The sequence below is a fragment of the Lipotes vexillifer genome, unplaced genomic scaffold, assembly GCF_000442215.2.
Source record: "Lipotes vexillifer unplaced genomic scaffold, Lipotes_vexillifer_v1.1 scaffold1285, whole genome shotgun sequence".
Classification (NCBI taxonomy): domain Eukaryota; kingdom Metazoa; phylum Chordata; class Mammalia; order Artiodactyla; family Lipotidae; genus Lipotes; species Lipotes vexillifer.
The window spans coordinates 460,738-472,497 of NW_006796211.1; the positions used below are offsets into that span (position 1 = coordinate 460,738).

The 11,760-nt window shown below is 46.3% G+C and overlaps 1 protein-coding gene across 1 annotated transcript in view; it reads right to left on the reverse strand.

Moving 5' to 3' along the window:
- Positions 1–11,760, reverse strand: part of TTLL11 (tubulin tyrosine ligase like 11) — a 252,601-nt gene that overhangs the window by 52,312 nt on the left and 188,529 nt on the right. The gene's annotated exons all lie outside the window — the stretch shown is intronic.

Sequence of the window (11,760 nt, forward strand, 5' to 3'; positions counted from 1 at the left end):
AAAAAAAAAAAAAAAAAAAAAAAAAAAAAATCTCATTGAGGGCTGGCAAGAAGCCACAGACAGTTCAATGAACAATGTGCAAAGATACAGCAGTTGCCCAATTCTAGGAATAGGCACAATTGGATTTGTGGCTTAACTATTTTCTTATTTGGAACTCGCACACAAAAAAATGATCGTACTGTTGTGATTCCTTAGTCTGGATATTTTATTCGGAAATTATCCTGATACTCAAGAAAGTTCACAGCTACTAACTCTCAGATCCAGCTGGAATGTTCTTCTCACCTCCAGACACACAGATCCAGCTGTCACCTGTTCACCCTCCAGGTACCTCACACTGACATGACCATTTCCCCTCACCCCAAATCCACACTCCCTGTCTCCTCGAATGTCACCACCATCTGTCAGTGACCCAAGCAGGAAACATCTGAATAAACGCCAACCCCTCCTCTCCCTCTGTCTCCACAGCATCCTTAATGTTCCCTGGAACCCGCTCCACTCTCCCCCTGCCCTGGCCTTGTCTGCTTTCTCCTGGACTCTAACAATGGGGTCTCCCGCCTCTGGCCTTTCCTATCCACAGACCCATCCTCCACATGGCACCTGCAGTGCCCTTTTAAAGCAGACCTGGCTAGGATGCGCACTTCCTACAGTTCTTTGTGGTTCCTGAGTGCCTACATGATAAAGTTCATACTCCTCCCTCTGGCACGCAAGGCCCTGCCTGATTTCCTCTCTGCCCTCCTTATTTCTTGTCATTGCCTTAGACACACTGTACCCTTCAAGGCCTTGACCTCTGCTGCCGCCCCAGTCATGGCCTGGCCTGGACATAGAGACCCGTGCTTGCTGGACGCCCATCCCCCTTCCACACTCAGTGCCTGTCTCTGCACCTGCAGCTCACCTTGCTTTCCTGTCTCTTGTCCTGCGCATAGCGGATGAGGGGCCAGGCGTAACCCTTTCCACCTGTGTGTCCATTCCAGAGACAGAACCCTTGTAATAGGGAACAACAAATCTGACTCCACATTGAATCTGTTACTTTTACCTTTGTGTTCTCTTGCTTTTGCTACAAGTTAATCACTAAAGGGTTGTTGCCTATAAGCCTAAATGATACATAATGGCCGTCTCTGGGTCCCATCTGATGTGTGTTAAGGTAAAATACCTTTGTTTAGCTCACAGGAAGCCTCCTGACTAGGCCCACCTGTGAATGGCTGCTGGCAGGAAGAAATTAACACATCCCCTGTGGAGTCTGACCGTAACCAGGACTTTACCCCCTCCCCTTTTAGTATAAAAGAAGCCTGAATTCTAACTCCAGGAAGATGGTTCTTTGGGACACTAGGCCACCATCTTCTCAGTCTGCTGATTTTCTGAATAAAGGCGCTATTCCTTGCCCCAACAACTTGTCTCTCTATTTATTGTCCTGTCGTGCGGCAAGCAGTACAAGCTTGGACCTGGTAACACCCTGAGCGCGGTGTGAAAGGCCAGTAAGTACTGCCCAGCTGGCTAAGAGATCCAGGAAAAGAAGAGCCACATCCCATGGTGCTGAGCTCAATACCAAGGCCATTTTCTACTCTTTTCTTTTCTTTATTAAATGGTCTCGTCCCCAGAGCTCCCACTTCCAAGCACACCATCAGTCACCAAGCTGGGCTGCCTTGGTATCTTCATACCTGCTTGCCTCAGCCTTTGAAGACTTTCCCAGCCCCGGCTGCCTGGCACATTTCTGTTCCACTTTCAGAACCAGTTCAGCTGCTCCCTTGACCGTGCTGAAGACTGTCTTTCATGTCCCACTCCTGCCCCTTGGGACTTCTTTACTCCTCTCATCAACTGCGCTGCACTTGCTTACACGCCAATCCCTCTCACTGTTTTGTGAGCTCATTGAAGGCAAGGGCCACATCTTATTCAACTCTATTTCTATAGGACCTGGCACGTATTAGGGTCTTCGGAAATGTTTCACTGAACTTGTTGAATTGGGAAAGTTTGCTTTTAACAGCAAGGTAAGCTTCAAATAAAACATCAAGGTTATGATGCTTTGTACCCACCCCATAAGCTCGTTTAAATGGGAAAGAGGTTCCAGAGAGAAACAGCATACTTGACGGCCCTACCAAAATGGTCTTTTCTTTATGCTGGTCCAAGGAGCCAGCCTCCAAGAAAGAGAACACCCTTGTGTGAATAAAAGGTTCTGTAAGTTCTGTTCATGGTTCTTTCTAAGTGGGTCTCAAAGCGAGGACAGGCAGAACCAGAGAAGCGCAAAGGAAAACCTCTTCTAAAGTTCAACCATGTGGACAGGTCGGCGAAGCAAATGCTCCCTCCTACAAAGAGGAGGGACCTTATTCCTCCGGAGAAGCACCGCATTCCCAGGGGGAGTGGGATGGAGTGGGTGCAACTTCCCTTCAGCTAAACTGGTTTTATCATCACCTCCTTGAGTTTAAGACTGTAAATAAAAGTCAGGTGGTTACACTTCAGATGAAATAAAATGTTTTCACATTAAGGTTATAGGAAGAAAGATGAGAAAAAAAGCGGCACTGTTACTGGAAATTAGCTCTTAAATTCCTGGATAAGTGGCAATCACTAACTTTAAAAGCACTCATTAAGTTTTTGTTAAAGAAAAGATTTGGAAATACACAGTTTGAATACACTCCATGACAAAGAAAAAGGCTGAGAACTCTTCAATCAACAGAACCATCCCACTTTCATGATCTCATTTGCTCTTCACAAAACATGTGCAGTACACTGTTATTTTTATACCCCTCTTCCAGACGGAGAAACTGAGGCGCAACAAGGCGAAACAGCTCTTTGCCCTGGCTGAACTGGAATTACACATCAGTTCTCCTAAGCAGGGCTGTTTCCATCTTGCTGCCCTATTATTCCAAAGCACATCATGGTTCACATTGGGGCTTACCAACTCCAAAGGACTGTTATTTATTTTTTGTTTTTAAATAGTTTTTAAAAAATTATAATAGTAATTCATGGTCTTTGTAAGCATTCTGAGAACTGTATAAAGGAATCAGAATCATTTGTAATCCCACAATTCAGGGATAAACACTACTAATGTTTTGATTTTTTATCTATGTTTACAAGTTAGGATCACATCCTGGGTAGTTCAAATCCTTTTTTTTTACACTTTACATTATATCATAAGTGTCTTCCCGTGGCATTAACTATGTTTTCATGAGCATAATCTCTCATGGACATATAATATTCCATATTATGCCTGAACCATAATTTAATTGGCCATTCCCTGTCAGTCAGATATTGTCTACATGGCTCATCTTTGACTATATAGAGTCTGGGAGCCAGTCCCCTAAGCCACGTGCTCCCTCCCAGAAACATAACATGTTAACAGCTAGCAGCAGCCTTGGAGATCATTCTGTCCAACGATGTCCTCTATTTTCTTTTATTGTGGTCTACTGTACGTAACATAAAATTCACCATTTTAACCATTTTAAAGCATGCAACGTTGTGTAACCACCACCTCTATCTAGTTCCTAACCTTTCCACAATGACGTCATTTTAGAGAAGAAATGACTCCCAGGTAGATAGGACATTAGCACCAGTGGGTCATCTGACTGGCAGATCATCCAAGGGGGTGGCCGTAGCTTGGGTTACCTGATGAGGGGGACCTCACCACCTCCAGGGCACCTCTCAGGCTGGGAAGGTTTTCTGGATGGCACATCAGAGGCTGTTCTCCCTCTGGTGTCCATAGCCCACATCCCAACCCACCCTCAGAGCCTCACAGGATGGGTTTGTCTTCTCTTCTCCGTGACAGCCTCTCACATTTCTTACTGGATGACTACCATTCCCCTTCCTTCCTGAATCCCAATTAATAACCTCAGGATGAAAAGGGCCCTCAAAGCCACAGATATTTTCATGGACTCAAAACCACAAATTCAGGCAGAAGTGGTTTTACTCAACTGGAAGAAGGCAGTAAAGATATAGCTGATATATAAGAGGAAATAAAACAAGGAGAAATGGTTATTCTGCTAGAGATAATTCCAATTATCACACTGAGATCCAAGTTATCACAAATACTGTAAAATCCTGTTTTTACCTAATAGCATTTTAATGGAAAAGTCAGACTTATGAAATAGAAGTGACTGGTAAACAAAATATAAATCAAGTTTACTTGGGGCCCTTTGGGGTATTTTTTTTTTAATTGAATTTGGTGTGTCCTTGATTCATTAAAATAGGGGAAAGAATCCTGGAATGTTTTATCTATTATTGTCTTTCAAATAAGATGGAATTTTGTTTTATGAAAACTCTTGTGAAAAACCACCTACCAGTATTTTGCCTGGAAAGCCTACTGTTAAGAATCACTACTATTTATCAGGGACCCACTCTGTTTCAAGCAACTTACTACCTATATATGATCTCACTGGTTTCTCAAAACAATGCTACAAGGTAGGTAGGAACTAGTCCTGTTTTACAAATTAGGAACCTGAGGCCCAGAGAACCTTAATACTTGCCCAATGTCACAAATCAGTGGTGGAATCAGAATTTGTACTCCAGACTGTCTCACTACACACCCAAGGCTTAGCTCACTATGTAGCTCTTGTGCTAATTTGATTTAAATCAAACCAAAGACTTTTCTTCTGATGTACAAACTATATATGTATATATTCTTGGGAGTTAACAAAATAGGAAGGTAGATACAGCAAGTTCCAGTTTCAGAGAAGGTGCTTGAATTCTCTCAAGAGAAATAATTCCCATTTTTAGTGAAGCATCCCTTCAATAATTTATTCGTTCATGAACCATTTCTCAAGTGCTTACCTGTCCCAGGGGCCTGGGCTACACAGGTGAGGTAGACACAGTCCTAGGTACCCAGAAGCACATGACCCGGTGGGGGGAAGACTAGACCCATCCACAAACAATGACTGAGCCAGGTGGCAGTGGCCAGGTGAGCATCCAGAGATGGGACCTGGAGCATATGGAAGTAGGTCGGCTTGCTGGGTCTTAGTCGTGTACGTGAAGGGGAGCAGGTAGGAATATGACCAGGAAGCCAGCTTGGGTCTGGGTCTTACAGGATCTTGAGTGTCAGACAAGGGAGCTTGGATGTGGCAGTGTAGGAGATGACAAGGTTGTGGTAGATTTGGGGGAAAGGAGTGGCAAAATCAGTTCTTCAGAGAAGATGAATGAATCTGCCAGCAGTGTGTATCCTAAATCGAGGGGGGGAGTGGACGATGTTAGGAAGCTACTGGAACACTCAAGCTCAGGGATGCTGAAAGCGTGGTCCCTGGTCCAGCAGCATCAGCATCCCTGAGTCCTTGTTAGAGAAGCACACTCTTGGCCCGACCCCAGACCTATGGCCTCAGAAGCTCTGCCACAGCAAGCCCTGTGGGGGATTCGGATGCGGGCTGAAGTCTAAGAATCACTGGTCTAGGTGAAAGAAGATGGATTTGGCAACTGCTTGATCACAGGGGATAGAAAGGGAGCGAAGGCCCTGGATCATGTTACAGGGCAATCCTGTGGCTTGACAGGAGAGCCTGGTGGGCAGCGGGACGGTCCTGGCAAATGGAGGGAGGTAGGCAGGCTCCTTTCCCCGCCGTTTGGCCAAGACATGTCCCCTCCCAGCCCCTTGGGGGTTTCAAAGTCACATTGGCATTCCGGAAGAAACGGCCAACAATGCATCAAAGAAGTCCCTTAAATTAGTCCAGCAGCTAATTTAAAGAGCTGGAGGATAAAGTCACTAAAAATAAACATAACTACCATGTAGCCAGGCTCTGTCATTTGATAAATCTCTTCCATCACAGGGGCCCCATTTGCTTGATGGCAATGCTATATTGTTTGAAGAGAAGGCGATAGATGGGTGAGGCATGTGTTTCCAAAGTGATGAAGAAAGGGATTTAGTGAGGGATCTGGCCGATGCTCTAGTCCCTGTAAGACCTAGATCCATGCTGGGTCTATTCCCACCAGCTCCCCTTCATGCAGTGTTCCTATGAATGCTCACTTGGCCGCTTCCACCTCCCTCAATCACTTTCCTCCATGGCACAGTGTCACATCAACAATAAAACACAATGGTGATGATATTGATTATGTGCCAGGAACTGCCATCTTAAAACATTTAGTCTTGATAAAATCCTACAAAGCAGGCATTATCATTATTCCCATTTTACAGATGTGGAAACCAAGGCACAAAGATACAAACTAATAGGTTGTAGACCCAGGATAGAGAGCCAGGCGCCGGCCTGGGGAACCCGGGCGTGGGCTCTGGAGGTAGTCCAGAGTCACCGCCGGAATCCCAGCTCTGTATTCTTGAGCTGGGTGACCTCAGGCAAGTCATATAAAGCTGCGCCCCACATAAAGCAAAAGTTAAACTGAGGAGCACAAAGGGCCCTAGCAATCATCTCGTCTCATTTTCCTTTTGAAATAATATTGGGAAGTCAAAGCAGAGTCACTTGCTTGAGGGGAGGCATCAAGTGAAAGATGGTAGCAAGGGCAGGCCCAGTTCTGACTTCCTGTTCAGAACCTTGAAAAAAGAAAGAAAGAAAGAAAGAAAAAAAAACAAAAAACCGTCAGCACTATTGAGCTAAAACACCAGAGTGGCCAAAATTCTGATTCTGAATGAGCAGCTTCAGACTCATCCGACCACGGTGGCTGGCATGGGGGAGAAATCTTTTTGCCCGAAGGGCTGCAGAGTCCCTGTTTAAACCCACTAAGTAGCTGGCTGCTGTCTTTCTGTGGATGACTGGGCTCGGGCTTAGCTCCTCCGCTGGAGGAACGGTTTTCAAATGACAAGCCTGGCCTGCACGGGCTGCCCGAGGCCCGCTGGACAGGGCCTCACCCTCGGCCAGAGAGCTCGGGGCCCGGCGGGTCTGGTCGCTGCCTGCTTTGCCTGCCTTGTTGTCTACATTCCACATTCCTCCCTCTTTTTTATAAATGCTCTTTCCCAAAGTATCCACTTGAAAAACACTCGTCCTTCAAATCTGAGATTCTGTATCACCTTCTCCAAAAAGCTTCCCATAGCTTCCAGAGTTAAATCAACCATGCTTTTCTATAGAACATTCCAGGCTTTGTACGTCATCATCATTGCCGTCACCATTATTGTTTTCTTCAGAGACGTTGTCACAATTATACCTATATGGTTATTTGTATTTGTGCAATTGTCTGTTTGATGCCTGTTTCTCTCACTGGACTGGAAGCCTGGAAGGGTGACACCTCTCTTGTCTGTTTATGACTATAACCCCTACACAGTTCCTGGCACTGTTCAGAATAAGGTGGTGAATATACTCATTGTTTCAGTGAGTTCACGTGTCCATTCTATCAATTAGACACAATGATTGACTCCAGTTGACATCTGAGGATGCTGAAGCTTTGAGAAGTTAAGTCAGCTGCCTAAGGATAAGACTGGGCCTGGAATCCAGTGGCCTAACTCCAGAGGTCACATTTTTAACCCCTACACTGCCACAGCCCTCCTTCTGGTTGCCAGAATGAATCTTTCTTCCACTTTTTTCTCTCCCAGTTACTGGGAATATACTGTCAACACTTGGGGAGAACAAAGATTTCCTAGTAGCGACAGCAAGGCACTGTCTGTGTGACGGTTGTAATTAGTGGTTGTATTAGCCTCTGTTTTACCACCTCCAAAATTAGCAGAAAAGGCCAACTTGAGCTTGCGTTGTATAGTTCTGCTAATGAAGGGATCCTTTTAATTACATACTCAGAGCCTGTCTGCAACAAAAAGCGTTTTAATGCTTAAATACAGTTCTGCACCAAAGTACAGGGCTGCATGAATACAGACAATAAGTGGGGAAACCCATGCATAGAAGTCATCCTTTGCCTAGGCTGTAATTCTTTTTGGCATTCAATTTCATCCAAACCCCAGTTCCTTTTCTATGCTAATCCTAATTCCCTTTTGTATACTGTGCACCCAGTGAACCCTTATTCAGGGATTCAGTAGGCATATCCTGGTCAAATATACTCCTTCCTCCAGATTTCAGATGAAATCTGCTTGCTTTGTGAATTTCACTTGTCACTGATTCGCAGGGCGGCAGCTGGCCAATCCCTGCTGCGTGGGTGTTGAATGCAAAACAATTCTCACTGGACTCTGTCCCAGGGGCTTGTGGCATTTGCACCCGACTTTGCAAGGTGATTCTGTGTGTGTCATTCTGCATGAGGTTGTCACTAATGTGAGTGAGGACTCATGAGGTTGATCCCCCAGGCCTCTCTCAGGCCAGGCTGCCTGACTTTGAATTTGCAGTGGGTCAGGGAAAGGGAGTAATTCTTATTGAGCCTCCTCTGGGCTAGGAGCTCTCCCGTGTACTGATTATCCTGCTTAAGCCACACTGAGACCTTAAGGTGGAGATACTAACATATATCCCAGAGCCATGCTTGGGCTGGAATCCTTGCCCTGTCCATAACTAGCTGATGACCTTGGGAAAGTGTCTTAATCTGCTCGTGCCTTGGTGTCTTCATCTGTATAATGGGGACGATAATTCTACCTACATCATAGCACTGTTGTGACGATTAAATGGGCTAATGTATGTAGAGCACTTAGAATCGTACCCAGCATGCCGTAAGCACTCAAGAAGTGATAGATAGCTCTTGTCCATCAGACGAAACTGAGCTCAGGTAAAATAAAGTACATACTCAAGGTCACACACCCCCTACACGGTGATCTGGGTCTGTCTGACTCGCAAGAGTCTGTTCTCTCCAGGCTTCCCGCGTGAGGTTGGGCAGTGCCCGGAGTGGGGGTGGGGGGTTCTCTGCTGGCCCTCCGCTAGGAGACTGTAATCACAGCCCTCCCCAGGTGGGGCACGACCTAGAGAAAGTCCCTCTGTGCTGAGCCCCTCCTGGCCTCAGGATGAGTGGCTGGCTTCTGTTTTTACTGCTCCAAACACACTGCTCTCTCAAAGGTTACCACCGACCTCCTCGTTGCCACGGACCTCCTTGATCTTCCCCTAATTCGGCTTCTTCATAGCATCGGATGCAGTCAGCCACTCTCTTTCTGAAACTCTCATTCTATGCCCCTGCATTCTCCTTGTGTTTTTCCATCCTCTGCTTTTCTTCCTCTGAGGACCCTTCGTGGTAGATGGTCTGCTGAGCCTCTGCCCTTGACCCGCTTCCTGCCCTACACAGTCTCCCTGGGCGATCTCAGTTACACATGGAGATGCTTCAGGGGCGCATGCAGGCCCCTGTGCCTGGGTGCTTGTGTTCCACTCACCCCTTCTCACTAATAGCCAGGTCCAAATCCTGCTCATCCTGCAAAGCTCACTTCAAATGCCAGCTGGCCCTGAGCCTTCCCTGATCCCTCCTACCCAAAATACTCTCTTCTGGATTCCCCACAGCACTTCATTTGCACCTCTCTTGTGAAATGTGTCATCTTCTGAACTTATATTATGGCTATTTAAGTCTGTGGATTCTTTCTCCCAGAGACTGTGAGTCTTCCAAAGATAGAATCCATGTTCGTTCCCCTCATAGTACTCTACATCTAATAGGTGATGCAAAAAACAGACAAAAGACACGCTGATAAATGACTGTGTAAGAACAGTATTCTTTAAGACAAATAACAGGAAGAATTTGCTGTAATTTTGCCTGAAGACAAGAAAATGGGCAGGGTGACCTCTGGGTGTCATTTTCAGCTTAAGGTTCTATAAAGCCATTTTTAGGGTAATAATACAATAATAATTTATGGTAATAATAATAATAGTCAGGACTTCCGTGGTGGCACAGTGGTTAAGAATCTGCCTGCCAATGCAGGGGACATGGGTTTGAGCCCTGGTCTGGGAAGATCCCACATGCTGGGGAGCAACTAAGCCCGTGAGCCACAACTACTGAGCCCAGGCGCCACAACTACAGAAAGAAAGAAAGAAAGAAAGAAAGAAAGAAAGAAAGAAAGAAGGAAGGAAGGAAGGAAGGAAGGAAGGAAGGGAGGGAGGGAGGGAGGAAGGAAGGAATAGTTGGCAAGTTTAAAAAAAAAAGAATAATAGTCGTTCTGGTTCCACTCCTTACTAAGGGTATGGCTTTGGGAAAGTGGCTCTATCACTTAGCCTCCGTTTCTGTTCTGTAAAATGGAGATGGACAATAGAACCCCGATCGCAGGGGTATGGAGGGATTCAATGGGAGGACATAAAACAAGGGGCTAGCATCCTGGCCAGAGCTTAGTAAGTGAGAAAGCAATGGTAGCGGTTATCATTCATTTGATGCGTATTTATCGAACACCCCCCTCAAAAATCATGCACATGGGGTCAGAGCAAGCCCAGCCTCCTCCAAGAAGATTTAACTGCCTCCTCCAACCTACAACACTGTTTTCCTCCAAGAACGTTGGTCCTAACAAAATTAGATTTTAAAAAATGTGGCCAATAAATTAGGCATGCATATTAGAAATCAGGTCCAGAGAGAAAGTCTAACTTTTTTCTTTATGCAATTTGAATCCCCCTAGCATAGAGCTGTTGTCAAAATCCATTAAAGTATTTAATTTATCTTGTCATTGCCTAATTCCCCAAGCAGGCATCCAGACAGTTTACAGTGGCGTTTCTCACAGAAGTATTAAATGTTTAGTTATCGTGGTACGTTTTTTAGACGATGTCTCCCTGATGGCTCTAGAGACTCCGGAGAGATTGTGTAAGTTCAAGTACAAGGTTAAGGCGGGGTGGCAGAATGGCAAGAGTTGTAGGGATTATGCAGCAAGCAGGTCTCGGTTTGAGCTCCAACACGGTCACTTGCCAGCTGAGTGACCTTGGGGAAGGTACTTAACCTCTCTGAGCATCAGTTTCCTCATTTGCAAAACGTGACAATAATACCAATGCACAGGGTTGTAGTGAGCACTAAGTGTAATACCGAATATAAAGAAGCTCGTAGAATGCCAGACAAATCACTGGTCCTCCATATGAGGCAGCTGAAAAATTCCAGTGATTTGGAGACGCACAGACTGGGGTCTAGAGGCCACGGTGCCCACCCACCACCCCTCCCCCAGGAGCAGGGTGCTTATCATGCCATAATGGCCAGAACCACCGTGTCCTGACGCTTTCTCCTTTCACAGTGGTCTCTCCAGATGCCCATTCAAATAAATTAATCTCCCCATTCGACCACCTCACCTGGTGGGAGTGAAAGGTTTCCATGCCAACGGGAAGGTGGTGGGGCACCGCTTCCCCAAGAAAGAAAACAAAAGAGTCTGTCACTTAGTTTCCCTGAAACTAAGAGCTGAAGTCAGAGCTGGCCTCTTCCTTGGTCGTCATGGCAACGTTGAGTGACCTACCCGTCGCAGCAGAAGCGCTCCACAAGGCTCGTGAGAGAAGTGCTCCGCTTGTTTCTCCAAAAAACAAAAACCGTGGCGAAAGGTTCCACCCCTCGCCAGGGAATGGAGAAATTCCAGTTTTTATTATATGGCTCATTTGGTGACGATGAATAGAGTCCACCACCAAGGCCACTTCAAACCTGGTGAACGAACAGTTTCTACTGCGTCAGCCGCAACACAGAGGTAGGAAGGGCGCCCTTGTGCCTCTCCCGTCGCGCTCAGGATCTGGGGAGACGTGGCTGAGGCCCATACCTGATGCACCTTGCTACCGTTTGGTGCACAGTCTCTGCACCAGGGTAAGGAAGAGTCAGCTATGGCTTCCTCCTCTTCCTCACCCTGGTTTCTGGGGACCTGAACAGAAGCACCGCCCCCCCCACACTGTTCTTTTTCCATTCAGAGGCTCGGATTCAAATATCTGGAGGGGTCCTACAGGTGGAAGCATGGAGCACGGTGGTTCCTGGCAGAGGCTATGGGATCAGGGTCCTGGGACCTTGCTGATCTCCTCTCATTTGATGCTCTCATTGGATCCGCCCCCCCCCCCCCCC